General features: G+C 45.0%; 1 protein-coding gene across 1 annotated transcript in view; it reads left to right on the top strand.

Annotated features, from left to right (window-relative positions):
* Nucleotides 1-609: 609 nt before the first annotated feature.
* LOC117891479 (pneumococcal serine-rich repeat protein) overlaps nt 610-21,677 on the top strand; it is a 43,213-nt gene continuing 22,145 nt past the window's right edge. Inside the window, exon 1 of the mRNA XM_034796962.1 lies at nt 610-673. The gene's annotated coding sequence lies outside the window, so the exon portion shown is untranslated. The remainder of the gene's footprint in view (nt 674-21,677) is intronic.

Here is a 21,677-nt window from a genome sequence, read left to right on the forward strand (position 1 = left end):
CCTGTTTGGTCCTGCTTGTCCCTGCTCCTTCCCTCCGAAAGGTCTCCCCTTGGACACCCCTTCTATGAGATTGTCACAAATATTAGTTGGCGCCTGGCCATTGGAATTGGTGATTTCTGCTTGAATTTTTATGGAATAAAGAACATAAGTGGATGGGTTATACGTACATTGAGGATTCTTTTGGGGTATTTGCAAAGCTGCCATCGAGGGAATACGGAAAAAGGCAGCTAAAGATGGATGTTTGAAATGCTTTCTAGACATTCCATGGCTGGATTCCTCCCGATTCGCTTGGTCGAAAGGAGCTTACAGCGATTGCTTGCATAACAAATGCTTCAATTTTGATTTCTGTTTGCTTTAAAATTCTGTTTCGTAACCGCTTCACTCATTGCGTCATTAGCGTTTCGAAGCATTGATTGATAATCATGTAATCGATTCCTTGACCACCTCATCCCTGTATTTCAAAGGCACACTCTTTCCCCCTCATGTTTTCCCACAGCACAGCAAATTGTGGATTAATTCTCCGAAGCGGCGCCCATCTATTCATAACCCACTGAATACTTTAATTATTCCACCTTACTGATTGCGTTCACCCTCTCGTTCTCATTGCAGTTTTTGTTTTAAGTTGGAGCCATTAGAGAGGGAAATGTTGCGCGACTCTGCTGCTGAATGAAAGGTAAGTGGCTGCCACCCACCTCTTATGTGAGTCCAGAAGGCAGGCAGGCAGGCAGCAGGCAGGCAACCAAATGTCTGTTCGGACAGCTGTCATTGGCATTTCGATATGAGGCTCGATGCCCACTCCATTCTCCCCATACGCCCCACCACCACTCGGCCAGATGGACTCCCTGCAGAGGCCTCCTCCTCTATGAGGCGAGGCGTCTCCTTCTCCCTGTGTGTGTGTGTCCTTTCTTCACGTTCACGTTTCCAGTCAACTGATTATAATAACACGATTTATCAAATGCACGTAAATTACAATAAATTAAACACGAAATTAATATTAATGGCAAAGACAGGCGCATACACACACACACACACAAGTAGAGTGATGGAGAGGGGAGAGACAAATTCATAGATGAGAGAAACAGCTCCTTCCCTTCTATGACCTCTCTCCGCCCAGCCTGGTTCACTCTTTCTGCATGAAGCGCAGAGAGACAATTGCCAAATTAAGTGCATGCCACACACACACACACACACAAACACACACACACACGCACACGCACACGCCCCTTCTTTCCATATTCTGTAGTTGTGGCCCCCTGAGTCTCTCCATCCAATTGCCATCTTAAATATGAGAATCGTTCTTTTGATTATAAATTTGCTTATTTGCATTGCATTTTCGAAGACCCGCAGTTAATAAGCCTCGGACATAATAGTCTCCACAGATGCACAGACACACAGACACACAGATACAGCTGCAACACACACACACACTGAGCAACAGATACTTCACAGGCAAAGCCAACAAATGACCAAGCGATTGATCAGGGCGGGCAGGGACCTCGCAGTAGCAGCCTGCAACGGCAGCAAACGGTTTATGGCTCTCAAGCGATGACTAGAGATGTCCTACACGAGAATTTCGGTGTGTGGATTTCTGTGATAGTTACGTGATTTCCAGTGCAAAATTGTGACTCTGTGACTCGCTGTGGAAATGTTGCCCCAAGCGAAAGTATACAAAGAATTGAGGAGGAGAAATGCTTCAACAATTAATTCGATTTTTAGCCATGACTTTAAGCACTTTCAGAATATATTTCTTATTATTCCTTTATCGGTTTCATAGCCGTTTCTCAGCTTGTGCATTCCTGAAAATATTTTAGACCCATTTCACCATAACTTTTGCTTTTCCTTCGAGTATTTTCGAGGCCGTGCCACTTGCTGTCACAGTATTTGCCCGAGTATTTTCTCCAGTGCTTCTCCGTCACCGTTTTCATTAGCAGTGTTGTGCTACCAGCGATTGTGGCGCCTCTTCCCTAATTGTGATTGTTGCAAGGACTTGCAGAATTTTGCATATTTGATGAGCCTTCCCAGCAATGAGGCAGCAGGCTGGCAGGCTGGCAGGCAGGCAGGCTGGCAGACAGGCAGGCCTCTTGCCTCTCTATGTGTGTTTGTGTTTGTGTTTGTCCAGGGTCTCAGGGTCCTGGTATCCTGGACTCTCCGCGTCGTCGTACCTGGCTTGTTGAGTTGCAATTTGGCTAACAAATTATGCAAGAGGCAGCAACAGCAACAGCAGCAGCAGCAACAGAGAGAGGAAGCGAGAGAGGGAGGAAGAGCTGTGCTGTGCTGTGCACTACTGACCCAACGAGGCGCCAAACCAGCAGAGAGATAACCCACGGCAGGACGGTGGGGACGTGGATGTGGATGTGGACGGGCGTTGACTTTACGGCCCTGTTAAATAATTGTAATTTATGGCATTTTACACAAATAAATATATGGAAATCAATAAATTTTCCACACATAAACGCACGCACACACGGGGGAAATCTGCTGGGTCTGGTGCTGCTGCTGCGAGGCTTTTGGTTTTTGGTTTTTGGACTTTTGGTGCATTGCAAATTGCTTTGACTCTGACTCCTGCCACTGCCACACACACACACACACTTGGCTGTCCCAGTTTCAGTTCCCGTTCCTCTCCCTGTCCCTTTTTATTGCTGTTTTTCGGCTTTAACAATTCTTTTATGTTGTCACAATTTAAAAACGATACAAGAGTGCGGCTTACGCTAGAGAGGGGTTAAAGAGGAGGAGGAGACCTTTCAATTCCAGACTGCATTCAAAATTAATTTCCATCCGCTTTCCATTTTGTCCATCATTGCATTTTGACTTTTTCCCCCTCAAAATATTTATATTTATTCACATGTTTTTTTCCGCTCGCCCCGCTCGTCTATGGGCGAGGAGGCGGGAGATTCCATGGTCTCCATATTTTGCATTTCAATTGCGGTTTTTACGGTGGCCAACAGACGGACGGACGGACGGACGGACGGACGGACAGGACACACTGCCACATAAAAGACTATAATAACTCTTGTCAATTGCGAGAGATTTCATGTGGAAGGGATTGGAGGATGCAAGCGGATCTCTCTCGCTGGCTTACACTTCAAAGGTTATTCGAATGAGGGACTCGATTGTGCAACGCAACACAGAAAGCGTTGGGGTATTAGCGCGTGTGCTTTAAATATTTGAAACTTTAAATGGAGGGACGAGGCAGAATCAGATAATACAGGAGATCAACTAAACTACTTCTTATGCGATTTTTACGACATCCAATTATCTTATTAGGTACGCGTAAAAGAGTATTCTTTAATAGGAAATTACCAATCGATGCAACGGATCAAAAAATATGCCACAACAATTAATTACACTAAAAAATGTTCTGTTTGAATAAAGTTGAAGAGAATTTAAGAACCAAAAGAAGCATCCTCAAACCCTGGTTCTCTGTTGTGGCGTTTTCCATCCAAATTCCCATGGTACAAATTGTTTAAAGGAACGAACTGGAATTTGTTTGCAAGGGAAACTAAAACTAGTTTTAAATTTGATAATTTGTTGTCAAAAGCCCCCTAATTGGTTCGATTCTGAGAAATGGATTCGTGGATACTGATGAAATTTCCATTTGCAGAATCTATTCCATGGGATTCTGCCCTCTCGTTGAATTTTGATTCAATTTCCCTTTGCATGTGGGAAAATAGAGCGAGGAAATGCCCAAAACTAATAGAAATGTTTATGTATATTCTGCTCCCTGCCCTTTGGAATATAAACATTTTTATGTTGTGTTATGTTTTGGCTTTTCTCCCTTATTCCTTTTGTTTTTTTCTTCTTAGTATATTTCGAAAAATCGAAATTAATTAAATTGTGTCAAAGTTATTAGATTTTATTGCCATTTGGAGCCATAAATAAAACGGAATGAATGTCGTGCGACACACGGGGCTCGTACTGGGCTGGCCTGGCCTGGCCTGTGCTGTGCTGTCTCCTCCTCCTCCCTAAGCCTATAAGCAGACATCAAACAGCACACACGACAACGACAACAACAAAAACAACGACAATAACTCTTTCTTTCAATTAGAATTTATAGAAATTTATTGAAATTTATGATTTTTTATTTGTAATAATCGTTCGGCTTTCTGTGTTCTGTTCCCCGCCGACTGTTGTTTGACAGATTACATGAACTACGTGTATAAATATGGGCTTGTTTCCCCTCCCCCTGCCATCGTGGTTTTTTTTTCATCTTTCTCATCGTTAGTCATTCGTTGAGTCGGTTCGGCTCGGGTTCACGTTTTGCCCCCGCTGTCGCCGCCTGGTGTGAAAAGTAATTATGGAAGGCTTTATGACAGGCCGGTCAACTTCATTCAATGTCCATTAATTTGGCCACACTTAACTACGTTTTTTTCTGCTTTCATTTTTACCTCCGCCACATGCCGCACACCACACGCCAGAGGTTGTTTGGGCTGTGTGCGGTGTTCCACTTTGGAAGGTGTTGGTTGTACTTGTGAAAACTTTTCTGATTCGTTTTCTAAGTTTTTCACTCAGCACAAGGTGCGAAGGATTGCAGAAGCGTGGCAAGCAAGCAAAGGAACTACCGACTAATACGCTGCCAATAGATGAAATAAATTCTTACAAACTAACACCAATATTTGGTGTAATTTCCAGGCCTTTGTTTCTGCATTCTCTTAAGAAACTATCGCTCTGCATGCCGCAGATGGACGAAGAGTAAGCCGGAGAGTAAATCCTGATATTTTGATTGAAATTTCCTTGAGATGTGTCGTGCCTTTCTCTCTCCCTCGCTCTTTTGCCGTGCTTGTGCTTGTTGCACTCTCTCTTTGCGCCTCTTTCTTCGCAACGTTATTTATTTTCGGTTTTATGTGTTGTCTCAGCTGGACATCGTGTTGTTTTTTTCTGTTCGGTGGGTAGCAAAAGCAAAAACGAGAGAGTGGAAAGGGGAAAGGGGAAGAAAAGATTAGGGGGTAACGGTGTGCCGTGGCGTGGCGCGACGTGGAGCCAGGGCGCGTCCCGTCGTCGTTGCCCGGCATTCCGATGCCGTCCGGTCACGTATGATGACCCAAAAAGTGTGTGCAAGACCCACACCTCACCTCCAAGTTTTGCCCTAGCCCTTCTCTTCCCCTCGTCTTGCTCCACTCTCCTCCACTCCCTCCCTCACCCCTCTTGGACCGCCTGGAGACTGTCCGTCTGCACTGTCGTCTCCTTTGCGTTTGTGCGTTTATGCGTTTTGTTTTGTGTATGTTTTTAATAAAATTTATTACACTCTCACATGACAAACATGCCACACAGCCCCCATCTTCTACTGGCTCTCTCTCTGCCTCCCTCTCTCCCTCATATTTGTCTAATAGAAAAATTATGGCCCGAAAGCAAACAAGCAGTGCCCGAAGGTACAGCCGGGGGGTGGCAGTATATGGCGATAATTTTTATTATGCGTCGTCCATTCGGACGTACTGCTTTTGCCACTGCCTGTCCTGTGTCTCCTTCTCTTTCCGCAGACCGCTGTCTTCTTCATTGGCCTATAATTATAACATAACAAATTTTATTGAAATTTCTGAGGCACTTTAATTACGTTTCCACACCGAAAAAGGCAGTGAATTCGGGGGTGGAGGTTTGGTGGAAGCGGCCACGAATGAAATAAAAGTAATAAACATTTATTTTATTAATTTATCATTGCACAAGCACACAGAAACCACACACACACCACAGAGACACACAGAAACACAGAAACACTCCGATCCACATGGGGGGACGGCAGCAGAAGGAGCCGGCAAACGAGGCTCCGGATTGAAGTGATGTCATTAAAAATGCATACAGCAATCAGGCTAATTTAATTTACCGTAAATTCTATGACCAAAAAACGCCCCAACGCCCACACTGAGCCACATAAAAAATAAACCAAAAACAAACTACAAATTGACACCGAAAATTTCCAACTCATACAATAATAACAATCGCATTTCAAGCAAACAACAAAAAAATAAATAAAACCCAAAACCAAAATTGACAAAAGCTACGAATATCACAAATATAATTCATACATAATGGAAATGCCATGCATTTGGTGCTTGAAACTTTTGATACCCTGGAAGACGCTTGAAAAACATTTCCCTAAGCGAATGGCACTGGTACCCATGGAAGTTTGTAGATTTTTATGCTCGGAACTGTGAGCTTATAAATAGAACGTTTTTTTTTAAGAATTAAAGCTAATAAATAATCCACTCAGTACGAAAAACTATCCTCATAGGTATACGATTCACACCAGTACTTTGCCAATCAAATTCAACAATTTCTGGTCAAGTTAATTGAATTTTGGTCTTTGCCAATCCTCAATCACATTTCTACTTTGCGGGGTATTTACTCGCACAATAGACAAACTCTGCAAAAAAGCAGCGAAACAGCCCAACGACAGTTTTAACGACAACTACAAAAAGCAATAATAATTTCACTGTCAATTTCAACAAATGGAAAATGGGGGAAAATACACAACTGTGTGTGTGTGTGTGTGTGTGTGTGTGTGTGTGTGTGTGTGTGGAAATGGGGGTGAGTGGGGATGGGAATGAATATTATTTTCATACATTTTTCATTTGTCTCATTTCTTGTTTTTCCGCTTTTCAAACTAATTAAACAGAATAATATTATGAGGGGGAAAACACACACACAGAACACAAAGGAAAATCATGGCAATCATGAACCTGGAAAGTGAGGGAAAGCCATAAAAAATAAAAGGAATAAATCGATTGAAAAGCCAGAAATGAGTCTACGAATTATTGCAAATTAACCTTTGCGAGTCTTGGAAATTTGATTTATTTTCTTAAGATGCAAATTGATTGAAATTAAAGGATTAATGAAAGGATTTTGCGTTGGTTGAAAGTGCGTTTAAGGTGGGGTTTGGTTTAATTGAACAATAACAATAAATCAATCCCCCCTCTCACCCACAAGAAAAGAAAACCAAGGAAAAATGAGGCAATGAAAAAATTGTCAAAAGTGTGCGGGAGATTTTTGTGGTTTACTTTTCTCAATATGAATAAAAAAAGGTTAGAAAAGAAAGACCAAGTGTGAGCATGAACCATAAACAAGTTCTTTCACGTGTTTAAGGTTAGAAATGCCCTAAAATATATTTTTAATGCCACTTGTGGGGTTAAAAAACACTTAAAAATAAACCAATTAAACATCCTAATCACTAGCAAACACTTTAAGATAGCAATGAAACACAAATTAATCAGCAAGCATAATGAAAACTAATAGTTAAGCTGAGCAGTAAATAAATGCTGGTAGGTGGGATGGAAATTCTAAGCATTTTTTGCCTTAAAGTGTTTTTGTTAGAAATATTTAGTTATCCTTTTAGCCTTTTAGTGTTCCTGGGAATGGTTGATTGGCAATTGCGATTGGATATCGCCTTGTATTTAGGATCACATTAGTGTTGCCACTTTAGCCATCCTGTGTTTACGCCACTCTGACACTGCCACTTCCCATTTGCTCGCCACTCGCCACTCTCCGTATCTTTGTCTGTCTCTGGCTAAAATGCATCTTGTGTTGCTCCATCAAATCGCCACGCCAAAGGGGCATTAGCCAATGGAGCTGCACTCCACTTCACTCACGTTGTGCTGTCAGAGCCGTTAAGTTTTTTAATGAAATATCGCCAGGGCGTTATTTGTTTAATGCGCTGCTGCTGCATCATCAAAATCCCAGAGAGTGGAAGCGTGTGGCAGCCTGGCAAATGGCATTTCCCCCCTCACACTCTCACTCTCTCTCTCTCTCTCTCTCTCTCCCCTTTCCACTGCTTTTCTTTGCTTTTGCTTTTCCCGATGCGGTCCGCCCATGGCAGGTGCCACACAAGAGTGCTTTCAATCGCATTGAAATAAAACGCTGAAAGCGAAACCGCCAACCCATCGGGAGCAGGGAGACGGAGCGAGAGCGGGAGAGCGAGAGAGAGAGAGAGATGCGACACAGACACCGACACCGGAGGGGCAGAAATTGTTAATAAATTACCAAACAGAGCAGAGATTATTATTATTATTATATGTGTATGCTCTCGGGGAATGTGTGCCATGAAAAATTATGCGCCCATTGAGAGCCGCCTCAGGCCCCAGTCGCCGCAGTCCCCATCTCATGTGTCACGATAGAAAACAATTCAATTTTTTGTTGTTTTCCTCTCCCTGTTCCCCTGTCGGTGTTAAGTTCTCTCAGGCATTTTACATTGTGGGAACTCGTGTCGGATTCGGTTTCTTCACGACTAAAAATCTCCGTTTTCATAGCCGCCACAAACCGCCGCCAAATGTTGGTCGATCGCTGGACTTTCGATCGCACATTCAAATGGTGCGTGTGGCTGCACTGAGAGCAAAACAAGAAGCTGAATGCATCAAGGTAGAGAAATATAAATAAAATACTACCAACATAATTTTGTGCACCTCTTTGCGTTGCAGTTGGTGGATTCTCTCAGTGTGACTGCTGATCTCAAAATGCAGCTGTGGGCCCCGTCTGACTGGCTGACTGACTGACTGGCAGCTTGAAGCCGCTTGAAGTCCGTCATTTCATTGCATTGAATGTTGAAATGAAATTATAAGACAGCGACGGGCAGGGCAGCAGGAGACACGGACACGGACACGGGGCATGCCACCACCACCAGGAACACTTGACAAGGCCCTCGCTCTCGCCCCCTCCGCTCTTGGCGAACGCATTTTTCATCTTTAACTGATTTTCCCTCTGTCTGAAGTGATTTCAAAATGATTATTTTTTGACACATGGGGCAACACCTGCGTTGCAGCGTGCGGCATGACATCTGCAGCTGCCCGCCCCATAAGAGAAAATGCATTTCATTTCCCTGGGATCCGAACTGCCTCGTTTGTGTGTCTGTTTCTGTTTCTGTTTCTGTTTCGTGTTGCTCCGTCTTGTGCCTCTCTCGTTGTTTGCGTATAATTATATAATTTGACTGCTGCAATTATGTTGTTCTCCGTTAATTGAAATGTAAACGTCATCATTATGATAAGACGACGTCGACGTTGGGGTCACCATTCCACCACTCCACCAGAGAAAAGAAACGAAGTCAGGCAGGCAGGCAGCCAGGCAGGCATTCCGGGGGCATGGGGCATGCTCTTGTTGTTGTCGCATTGCGTGCATCTGGCACACAGCACTGTGGCAGGCATGCGGCAGGCAGTCAGCCAGAGCAATACAGAACGTGTCAATTCTATTTTTGATGGCTTCACACGATCCACACCAAACGTTTGGATGCCGCCGTCGCCGCCGCCGCCGCCACCCCAGACACGGCGACTATTAGCGCCTGATTCTTGTGCTTAAGCCTCAAGACTCTTTTACTATTTATGGTTGGTGGGAGGAGGGAGGAGGGGATGGGGATGTGTGCATGTGTGGGTGTCTGTGTGGCAGTGGAGAGAGATTACATTTCTCGTTAAATATTGCCAAGAAATTGATGCCACAGATGCAGAATGGAAGGATGCTAAGCCACACCGTGACAGAGGAGCTGCCAGCTTTGCCAGGGATGTGTTAGAAGTTGGCAAATAATTGCAAATTACATGTAAATGGTTCTAGAAGGAGTTGTCAATACACACCGCAGAGAATTCACCTAGTAAGTGTGAGATTATCGGTGTGACCAGCTCTGTTTAGGAGTTGCGTGAGTTGAAAAGTCGAAGAGTTAAAGGATTTGCTGTTGGTTCAAATGTGACCTTTCACCTATGGGAACATCATTCAGATGTTCCACCAAATGCAACAGTGGCATTCGAGACATCATTTGCAATTCCTTCACTCATTTTGCTTTTATCCATTGCGATTTCTTTCTCTCTAGCTCTCTCTTGTTATTTCCTGCATCCCTGTGGAACGTGCATGGGCGAAAATGTAAATGTGAGAAATAACTTAAATATCGATCATACCCATGAAAGCCAACTCCTGCTCCCAGCTTCTACTCTTCCACTCACAGACGCACACCTTTGGCCGCACATTATGGCCGCACTCTTCACAAACAGAGTCGCAATCTAATTTTATTGAAATGGGAGTGCAGAGAGATGACAATCCTTGCCGAAGGACAGTCCAAGGAGCAAGGAATAAGGGAAGGAGGCTTCTGTTTCTGGCTGTCTGGCTGTCTGGCTGGCCAGTTTGTTGCATTTGCCTTCGGTATTAAGTTGGCAATTGCATTCATGTGACAGCCACATATGAGAAGAAGGAGCAATGCCATTCCATGCCATTCCACACCCATGCAATGCAGCATCCTTCCTGGCCGCCGCCTGATGTCTGCGTACGTGACATTTGGCGGCGCCACCGAGAAGCACGTAAAATGAAAATACTCTATAAATCTGTACGCCATTTCCCTTGGCGGCTTCTTGTGTGTCGCTGTGTGCGGGAGCGCGCTGTTTCTTTTGCCCTTTTTCCTTTTTCCTTCTCCCTTTTCCCTCTCTTTTTTTTTGTTTAAGTTTCTCCTGCAGTTTCCTTGGGTGGCGTGGCGGCCGTGTCCATCGTTGCTGCTTCTCTCTTTTCGCTTGATTTTTTTTTGTTGGCGTCTCTTGGTCTTTGGCCTGCCTGCCGTCTGCTACTTGCTTCTGGGTACTCTTTGGTTTTTCCATTTTCCCCCCCTCCCCTCCGGTGGCTACGGGTGGCTCTACGGTGATTTTCTTCGCTGTATTTGCTCGTTGTTTACAACTGCGACGCCGACCAAGCGAAAAAGTGTTTGTTGGCGCAGCGGCAACGTGGGACATCCCGAAGGGAGCAGAGAAAGTCCTGCCATAAATTTTGCTTATCTAAACGGAAAAATACAATTTGTAATTGAAAATATTTGTGCACACACTCGCACGGAAAGTTGCTTTGAAGTTTTTCCTACGCTGCTGCTTTTCCAAGTAGTTTTTCTCCTTCTCCTTCTCCTCCTTTCTGTGTGTGTGCGATGGCCACTTGTTGTTGGACATTTCTAATGGCTTGGCACAAAGTTTCGCATTGTTTGCCCGTTTGCCTCTGCAGCAGAGACTGCCTGTGCCTCCATTGAGGAGCCTCTGCCTCAAGGACGACACGGCAGCACGAGCCAATATGCCAGACTGTCAGTTTATTTCCATTTTGAAACTGTAATTGAGGCTCCAGCACTGCCGTTGCTGCTGCTGCTGCTGCTGCTGCACCCTCGAATGACATTGATTCGCTGTTGAATGTTCTCTTTGCCTTTGCATTTCAATAGCCCATCTATGAGTGTGAAATTTCAGGCCGCATTCCAATCAATTGCATAATTTTCTTGGCTCCACCACTTCCTTTGCCTGTTAATTGCACTTTTCCCATCGCATTGTAGCCATTTTGGCCATTCTGCGGTGTGGGTTCAATGCAATATTTTTGGGGTTATGCCATTTGTGGCTTAAAGTTTGTCTTTCGCTTCATGTGGAATGTGTTCAAAGGGAGTTTCAGCTGCTAATCAGCTTAGGGTTCGCTCTTCTATGCGCTTTTCACGTGGGTTGTGGGGTTGTGGGGTGCTGGCATTCGGGGGGTTTACGCAACAGCATTCAATGTTTTGTTAATTGTCTTTGACGATGGCCTTCTCTCGCTCTCTGGCATAATCCCGCCTCGCCCATTGACAGAGAGAGAGAGGGGGAGAGGGGGAGAGGGAGAGTCTGCTTATGCCGCTTAATCTGTGCCACATTGAGGCGAGCTCCCTTTACATTCCCTGCCCCACCCTGCCCTACCATTTCTTTGACTTGCTGCCTGTGTTACGTTGCACACAAATCGTTTTAATGCGTTCTTAATTAGCTCCAAGTTGCAGCCGCTGCTTGCCGCTTTCTGTTGGCTATTGCCTGCTGCTGTATGTGTGTGTGTGTGTGTGTGTGTGTGTGTGTGTGTGTGTGGCACTTGTTCGACATTTTCAATTGGCCGCATTACTTAAAGCGCACACAGAAAGGCAGTGGAGGCAGTGCAAGCATCTTCCACCCGCTTCCCACCCCGCTGCCGACTTTAACTCTGACTCTACGGGGTCTTGGGGTCTTTGGAGCTTGGCTTCTCCTCTTTGGGTCCTTGGGTGCTCTTCTTGCCTCCTGCCTCCTGCCTCCTCCTCAGCCTCTTTCATGCGTTGAGTAACCCTTGAAACCGCAAGTGGAAGTGAGCTCTCGCCACTTGCCAGCAGAGAGTTGCATTTAGTTGCAACATCCACACGAGTGTGCTGCATGCCACACACGCACACACACACACACACACACACACACACATAAACTCGTTTATATGTGTACTTCCTATAATAGAGATTTTCTTGTGGTTTAAAATTTGACAGAAGTTTATTTATGGCTTGCGGCCAGAGGCAGCAGAAATTGTCAGTGTTCCGAAAAGAGGAAACTCTTTCGACTCTAATCGATTATACCCAGGGATTGGTTTGCTTTGAATCGCTTAAATAGAACTTCCAGAACTTCCATTGCTAAATGAATTAATTTCCATGCCAAAAACACAGAAATTATTGGTTAATGTTGTTGCATGTGCAAAGGAGAACATCCTTCTGGGACAGCACACACATGGCAGGCAGGCAGGCAGGCAGGCAGTCGAGTGCCTCCGTCATTTGAGGATTTTAATTGTTTGCAGCTCTTGGTGGCAGGAAGGCAGCCAGCCAGCCAGCCAGCCACGGCAAATGCGGCAAGTGCAAGTGCAAAAGTCGCAGCTTATGCCACCTGAAGAGCAACAAGTTTTAGTCCTCTTCCCGCAAGGACACTACTCCGCCTCCTACTTCTCCTCCTACTGCTGCTGCTCCTGCTGCTGCTGCTGCTGCTCCTGCTGCTGCTTATGCTCTCTTCTGGAACTCTGTGTGTGGCACTAGGATTACTTATATTCATATCCATATCCTTTCTGAGTTGGAACGCAACAGCAGGAGCCGGAGCCGGAGCAGGAGCAGCTGCAGCTGCCGCAAATTGCGGCACGACTTGTGGCATGCTCCACTTTTATTAACTTTTTAATACAGCAATGCCAGAGCTTTTCCCCAGCCCCAGCCCCATCCCCATCCCCAGCTCCAGCTGCAGCTACACTCTGTCCTGCTGCTGTCCTTGTGTCTTCTCTGGGGCTTGGAGGAGTTTTGCCAGCTTTTATAAGTTTTATGTCGAGCAGCTGTTGGCCTTTCTCTTGGCTCTCTTCTCGCCGATGCCGATGCTGCTGCTGCAGCTTTTTGTTTGCCCTGCTTCTGGCTTGGCCTGCTTTTCTTACCCGCATTTTTTGGCTCATGCAAATCCTGGCCTGGCCTCCACATCGACATCGTCGTGCTGCTGCAGCATCTCCGTCTCCGTCTCCGTCTTCGACTTTTGGTTTATTGGCTTTTGGCTTTTGTGAAGGGAAAAGTTTTTGGCAAATTAATTACATTTTATTGGGCTCGACTCTCGAGTTGCGCCCCAAGAATGAACCCTCAACCCACCATCTCTCATGCCCGGCATAAGTCAAGGGTTTCAAAATGCACAGAGAGAGAGAGGGAGAGATGGAGAGATAGAGAGATAGAGAGAGAGGGATAGGGATATTAATAATACTATAATACGTTAATGCCGCGTTCCCGCCCCGTTTCTTATTTCTTGTTTTCTGGGACGCGACCAAGATGTTGTTGCAATGCATTTTATGGCTCGTAAAATTCACAGAAAGAAAAATATATTAAACACACACAAATACAATGTGTGAGGGGAAAAATCATGAGGGTCTGGGTGGGGGACAGCCAACAGACTAATCAAACCTTTGCCACAGACAGCAGCAGCAGCAGCAGCAGCAGCAACATCTTGGATGCATCTTTCCAGTGAAAAGAAAGAATCATTTTGTGGTAGATAATTCATATTTTGTTGTTCATGTTTCGGCTGATAATAATTTCCATTTCCCCATTCTCGGGTAATCCGGCAATCGAAACAATTTAAATCGTTTGCTTTATTTTTATGATGATTGAAAGTTTTATGGCAATGAAGAATTGATAATCCAGGGGAATGATATATGGCATGAGGCTTAAGTTCTCACAAAATAAAGGAAAGCGAAAGATTTCCCCGCTTAGAGTTTGAAGTATTCCATCGATGAAAGGCAAGTGGAATATTTTATTGAATTATAAGCGAAGCAGCGAAAAGTCGGAAATGGACAGACGAAGGAAAAGTTGGTGCAGCTTTCATTTTAACCACAGATTGAACATCCTTGAATATCACTTCTTCGGAACATTCAATCTTTTCTTCTAGCTTCCCTTTTTGCTTCACCTGCAAACCTTCCACGGCTATTCACTCAAGGGGATTCCGAGCATGGCCCCACCTGTTGATCAAAGAGATCAGGTGGAGTGCTGGCATTCAGGCCACCATGAATATTCTGCCAAAGTCTTTTAAAGTCTTTGCCACTCCACGAAAAAAAGGGAGTAAATATGAAGTATAATTTTGATGATGATGATGCCCGGCAACCCATGCCCCATGCCATGTCCGCTTCAATGTATGCGTGTGTGTGTGTGTGTGCGTGTGTGTGTGTGGAGTGGCAGCTGTGTTTATGATGCGTTTACGACACATGAACCAGGACACGCATATCATATGGACAGACCTCAGCAGTGGAGGTGGTTGTTGGCTGTTGGTTTGGTTGGGTGGGAGGATCGTTAACGTTGGCGCCTCCCCTCCGCACACCCCGCCCAGCCCAGCCCAGCCCAGCCCAGCGTGGGGCATGGCATCATAAAACTGACACCCCACTCCCGCTGCGCCCCGCCTTTGCTGAATATTTGAAATAGTGGCGGAAGAGCAATAACACAACGAAACACGCAAAACAAGCGGGAACAAAATAAACAGAAATTGAGATTTTTGTTGCATAGAAAAAACGAAAACTTTCTGTACATGTGGGGCCTGATTTTGTATGCTGCTTTCTCTTTCTAAATTTGGGGCGGGCGGGGGCTTTGAGTTGGTTTTTTTTGGGCGCCAAACATAAAAATCAGAAACAAAAATGAAGAATAAAACAAAGAACAAACGGGAGAAATTTATTTTTATACGTTCGCTGCTCGTAAAAATCAATGAAAACATTTGTCAGGACAAGCATTGCTCCACCTTATGCGGTGCGGTGGGCGGTGGGGGAGGGGCGGAGATTCTTTGGGAAGTTTAATATGGGAGCGGGGCGAGGCGGTGGAAGTTATTCCAATGAAATGCCTGTGAAAAGTTTCCAGAGAGTCGAGAAGTTTCGCATGAAATTTGTAGCCAAGAAGAGATGATATGGGACAGCGCGCAAACGGGGAGTGCGAGTGGGGATATAAGGTAAATATATGTACATGTGTTTGTCCGTATGTGTGCTGGAGCAAAAGGATATATGCTGAAGGAGTGACGGAGTCCAGGAGGAGACCAAGAAAACAGCAGCAGCAGCAACAGCAACAACAGTGGGGGGGACTATAAAACTTGAAGTTTGCGTTGAGTTTTCTTTGAAACTGTTTTCATTTCTTTATTCATCTCCCTCTTCCCCCACCACCACTCGAAGAGGGAAGCCCCACTGCCGCTGCCACTGCCCCTGCCACTTCCTCAACATTCTCTCGTCTTCCGCTTTCTTCCATTTGCCTTCGTTTTGCTCCTGGAGAGGAATGTGTTTGATGCAGGCCAAGTTAATTGGATTAACACCGTGGAGAGGGGAGGACACACGGGCGGACACATTGGCGGACACACGGAAACGGACACGGACACGGACACTGTTGCGAAATTCGATTTATGGTCAAAATGATTTAATTGCCAAACATGCCCCAAAAAATAAGACCCAGCAGAGAGAACGTGAAGAGAGAGAGAGAGAGCGAGAGAAAATTTGTGTTTCCATCTTTTCTTTTTTTTCTGTTGACTTTTTGTAGTTCTTCTTGTTGCTGTGTTCATTGGCTAAATGGAATTGGTAATGGAACTTCCAAGCATGACACAAAGAGCGAGAGAGAGAGAGAGAGAGAGAGCGAGAGAGAGAGACAGTTGCAGACAGTTCAAAGGGCGCGAAGAAGTGCGAAATAGCTCGGAACTTTTCTCCGAAAAAAGTTTTCCACAGAGAAAACTCATTTCAAGTGCGAATCAGTCCAGAAGATGGTCTGTCGGTCGTCTTCTAAATGGATTTGTTTTGGACAGCCCTGAGAAAGGGAACAAGCTCGTAGCTCTGGACTTCAGCCACACACACACAGACACACACACACACACACACACACACACGCCTATCGGTGGGTCCTGCAGATGGGAAAGTCTACATTGAATATCTGTCAGAATCTGTTGGGTAAACTCAGCACTGAAGCAGCTGTGATGTCTCTGTCCTGTACGCTTTTAATGGCTGAATATATTGAAAATCTCCAAAATAAATGCAAGCAAAACTCTCAAAAGTTGTCAAGTATTGGATTATCTTACCATTCCGTACCTGTCCCACTCTCTTCTCCTCTTTCAATGGTTTTTGCCCTTTGTGTTCGAGCATTTCTGACCGTGTAATTTGGCCTATGGCTGACAGCCCTTTAACCTTCCAACAGCACCCACACCGCACCGCAAGAAGAAAAGAACTCATTTCATGTAATTAATTAAAGTGACCCCCCAGCAAAAAGGCGACACAACAAAAGGAGTCCCATCTAGAGTCCACTAGTCCTCACACCCCCCCAAGGAAGGGACAATACTTGTAGTTGCCCATGGACTTTCCTGGACTTTTGTGCTTGCTCCAGGTCTGGCCTGGCCTGGTCTGGTCTCCTCCTTCTAATGGACACTTCCTTCTCCTGGAGTTGACTGCTTCTTTGACTACTCTTCTGACACGACAGGACGGACGGACAGTGGGACAGGGGGACAGACGGGGCTCGGCTCAAGTGCATCAAAGTGGTAGAACCGTATTCGGGGTCTGGTAATTTGATCAACCATCAAGCACCCCAACTCCGAGACGTCGCACAGTGGAGCCTCAGCCGAAAAGAGGTGGCAAAAGTCTCAAGCGCGTCTCGAGAACATTTTCCAGAGCTTAAAAAACGTACAAGGAAATCGGAAAAAATTGTGTTGCAGGATAAAATGACATACAAAAACACTACAAATGGATATAAAAACTAAACAGCTCCGAAGGGCAAAAAGGGATTTTACACAAACATTTAGAAATACCCAAAGATCGTGACAATTTATGGACTTTGACAATTTATTGCAAAGCTTTTAGAGATTGTAGCGCCACTTCTGTGTGCATAGTAAATGTTGTATAGTTTGTCTTTGAAGTGCAGTTTATTTCCAGAAGATGTCTTGATTCGCTTAGAAGCTATTAATTTAGCAAGCGGAAATGGCTGAATGGCCCACTGTGCGTCGTTTGCCCTTTTGTTTTTAAGGACATAACACATTTTTCCACATTGATGAGCATTAACCCTGCAGCCGAGCACCAGAAGGAGTGGGAGCAGCTAATCATTTAGTTAAGTTAGTTAAGAAGTTCTCCTTCAAAGAGAAGGGGCTATGGGTTAGGGGTAATGTCAGACGGGGCTTCCCTTTCTTGTGTTCCATATGGAAATCGGAATCCCATCAAATGTAGCCGTGAGCTCAAGTTGCCCTTCTTCGTGTTCTTTCTCCTTTCTCCGCTCCGCTCCTCTCCTCTCCTCTCCATTACTTAACTCTTTTTATACCCGGTACTCGAAGAGTAAATAGGGTATATTGTATTTGTGCGGATAACGGTTGTATGTAACGCACAGAAGGAAACGTTTCCGACCCCATAAAGTATATATATTCTTGATCAGCATCAATAGCCGAGTCTCTGTCTGTCTGTCTGTCTGTCCGTCTGTCCGTCTGTCCGTCTGTCCGTCTGTCCGTCTGTCCGTCCGTCCGTCTTGTTTGTCGGCTAGTTCTCAGAGACTATAAGAGCTAGAGCCACCAAATTTTGGCACCAGACTGCTGTATGCTCACACTGAAACCAGTGTATTTCAAAAATGAGCCCCGCCTCCATCCGCCCCCGCAAAAGGGCGAAAACCTCCCAAATCTACAATTTTGAAGATAACAGAAAACTAAAAACGCCATTCCGTAGGGAGTGACCATATCTATCAGATCACCAAATTGGGATACGATTGGGTCATTATTATAGCCACAATGAAGAAATTAATTTGCAGTAGCCAAACCCACCCCGTCCCGCAGCATTCACACTCTGCTTCGCGCTGTTTATGGCCTGGCCCCTGACACGTCACTGCCTCTGCCGCTGCCTCTGCCGCTGCCTCTGCCGCTGACTCTGCCCTGACTCTGCAGTGTGTGTTTCTAGGGGAGGGTGGCGAGCTAAAGGAGCGTGTTGGCGTGAGTAGTGTTGTTGATGTAGATGACAGATGAAGAAAAAATGTAAAATTTGACAAATAACCGCTAAAGGGCAGATGTAGTACTGAGTGCCGGGTATAAAAGTTGTGACGCGTAAGAAGCGTCTCACACGTCCCTTCTCGTTTTAAATTAGCTCAATGAGCATTTGTGCAATCAAGTGATTTTTAAACAACCGAAAAGGTGGACATGGAATGGGTGCTGTGAGAGCAGCAACCCCTGAAGCACAAAGTAATACACGAGCAAAAGGGTTGCTCACACACACACACACACACACACACACTCGATACGGATACGGGTAGCACTCCCACTCCCACTCCCTCTTCCGCCACAACTCCCCTGGGACGAGTTGTGTGGCAAATAAATTTCACACATATTTGCACACTCCATCATGCCACACATATTGCAGAGAGCATTCAATAATTTTTTCCTACAAGGTCGCCGCTCTGCCTCTGTCTCCCTCTTCGGTTGATTGTACTGGAAAGACGCTGCTGCCTACTGAGGCATGCCTCACATGCATGTACGTTCGTACATTGTAATCGCAGTCGGATGAAAAAATTGCCCCCATATCTGCTCGAGTGTGTGTGGTATGGGTTTATCTGTATGCAAACACAAGTCCGTGCCTCCATGACTCATGGCAGTAGGACAAAAATAACAAAAAACAAAAAGGGGTTGCAACGCGGCTCTGGTGGAAGCCCCAGCTGCGGGTCTTCCCGTGGACGTCACTCGAGTCCGTACCCCCTCAATCATAAGAAATTCGTGTGAGGCAGTGGGTCTTCGGTTTCTTTGACGATTAACTCTGCATTCGGATCATTGACTAACAATGGGCTATTGATTAGCAAAAGAACACTCTTTACAGAAGGTTCCTTAGAAAGTAAATCGATTTGTTAGCGGAGAAAAAAGACCAATTCAGTTTGTTGTTTGCTCAAGTTTTCTGTGAAGTTTTTGCATGAATCGCGAAATTGATGGATCCCTTTCCACAGACTAAAACCCTGACAGATCTACAGAACATTTTACGTTTTAAATCCTTTTATTTTCCACACAAAACTGCACAAATATTCGCCTTAAAGAGCCAGGAGTGAACACCTCCATCAACCATGAACTTGTTAGCGACAGAAAAAAATCAATTCGTGTAGAAATATCAGCACATTCCCCAAAGGGGCTGCCCCAATGGGAATCCAGCGGAACGAACTTGAAGCTCGCCTTAAAAATGTCAGCCGGCAATCCATGTGAAGAAATTCAGAAGCTGGTGGCATTCCCCCCATGCTCCGCATGAGTGTGGGGAGGAGGCGTGGAAGGACAATGCTCATGATGATGATCATTATTGTTATTTCGCACAGGTTACATTCTGTTGCCACTTTCTGTGTGACTCCTCGTTCGGTTTCCTTTTCTACATTTTTCTTTTTCTGTTTTTTTGTCAATTTTGCCGCGAGAACTCGAGTCATTTGCAAGTCGCGTGTGTGGATGGTTGGTTGGAGGAGGTGTGTGTCACATTTGCCACGACACGATTTCCTTTGACTTTGCCAGCCCTGTGCCGTCTCCTGTTCCTGCTGCTCGGCATCCTTGCTTCCTTCCTTCCCTGCTACAACCTCAAGCACATCCTTATTTATTTCTATTTTTATGTGTTGCACACGGCAACAACAACCCAAAAATCAAATAAAACGAACCCAACGGGAACAGGAACAGGAACAGAAACCGAAACAAATTCCAGTGTTTCGGAATACCCTTTCAAGAGGTGAAAATTATGTCTTAGAGACTTCCTTGAGCCACTTCAAGTGGCAACAAATTACACCAAACCGATGGGCGAATATGGAATAAATTCATTTTTGAACGCGAAACTTCAGCTCTAGACAGTCCCCTGCAACCTCTGCCCAAAAATGGGCAATGCCCGATCTTTAGAGTGTATCAAAAGCAACAGTAGCAGACAAGAAGAATTTATTTTCACTGCGCATTTTCACTCCTTTTCTGGAGCGGGGGCGGTTGGATATCCACATCCATATCCACATCCACATCCACATCCAGTTTTGCCACTCCTCTGGTCTTCAGCTGAAGCCACCAATTCGACTTCCTCTTTTGACATTCATTCGCATTCACATTCCTCCCAATTGTGTTATAAATTCAAAAATGAATAACGCACGTTTTCTTGTGGTTTAAAATGCTATTTTATTTGTATTGCCACCACTCCCGCACATCGTCATCAGCATCAGCATCAGCGTCAGCGTCATCCCCTTTCAGCGTTTTTACTTTTACTGATTTTGTGTATTTGGTTTTTGGGTTCGTTTCTTATGTTTCAAACACCATAACCCACCACACCCCATTCTCGGCTCTCAATTAGAACATTTTTGCAATGACATTTGTGGGGCTTTGCAGTCGGAAAAAATACTTGGAAAAGCAGGGAAAAGCAGTGGAAAGCCATAGACAGGCGACCGCACACTGGACCATTACTCGGGCAACTCGGCTCTTAAGGTTTCAATTCATTTTCGGGTTTGCTTCTTTCTCCCTCTCTCTGTTGGGTGGGTGGGAAATCTGCTTAAAGTATTGTTTCCCCCGGCTGCAGTTTGAAAAAATGTGAGAGCATTACGTGGGGGGGATATCTTCAATGCCAAAGAGGACAGTGCACAAATATGTTGCGGCTTCTGATTGATGGCACAAAATTGCAGCCGGCTTATGTGGAACTATTGCTAAGGCGGAAAAGAAAAGTATGGCATGAAAAACCAACTAAAAGCTATACAAAAGTCTGTTTTGGAAGGAATTTATGCCCTACGAGTGGAACCGTGGATGAAGTTCCACTTGAAGCATCAGGCCATTCCTTCATTCAATTTCGTATTTGTAACAATCAAGGCACAGATCAATCAGGGACCTCGAAATGGAACAATTAACCCAAGCAATCACAGCCTGGCTCTCCACCACCAATACACAATCACAAGAATTTCAATCAGAGAACCAGAGGATCTGACGAAAATACCATCGAGAGAGGCGAAGCGAAAGGCGAACGAACCGAACGATGGAAAACCATAGACAAATGGCATCAGAATTTAATTCAATTGCAAATCCCATATCATCCTCCCAGAAAAACACACAGAAAGTTGTACCGAACGACGACGAACGTCGTTCCAGCAGAAGGATGGGGCAAAAAAAACATTCAATTATGAATTCCGAGAAAAAGCTTTGAACAGACACAAAAATACAAGAAAAACTACGGGGGAAAACTGTTTTATTTATCCAACATTTGACTTTGAAATGATGAAAATGCTAAAGCAAAATGTTACAAACAGCAGATGGACGGGGCGGGGTGCATGAATGGAGATGGGGATGGGAAGGGGCAGGGGGTGTGGCTTCCACCCAGAGAGGTAAAATTTCATTTTGTCTGACATTCGTAAGTCACATCTGACATACAATGCCCTAAAACATTTCCATCATTCTTTTTCTTGCTGGAAGAGCTGAAGAGAAAGCAAAACATTTTCTATTTCTGAGAGTATATTTTCGTATGTTTTTTTTTGCTTTTTTATACCCGGT

The sequence above is a fragment of the Drosophila subobscura genome, chromosome A (assembly GCF_008121235.1).
Source record: "Drosophila subobscura isolate 14011-0131.10 chromosome A, UCBerk_Dsub_1.0, whole genome shotgun sequence".
NCBI classification, from domain to species: Eukaryota; Metazoa; Arthropoda; class Insecta; order Diptera; family Drosophilidae; genus Drosophila; species Drosophila subobscura.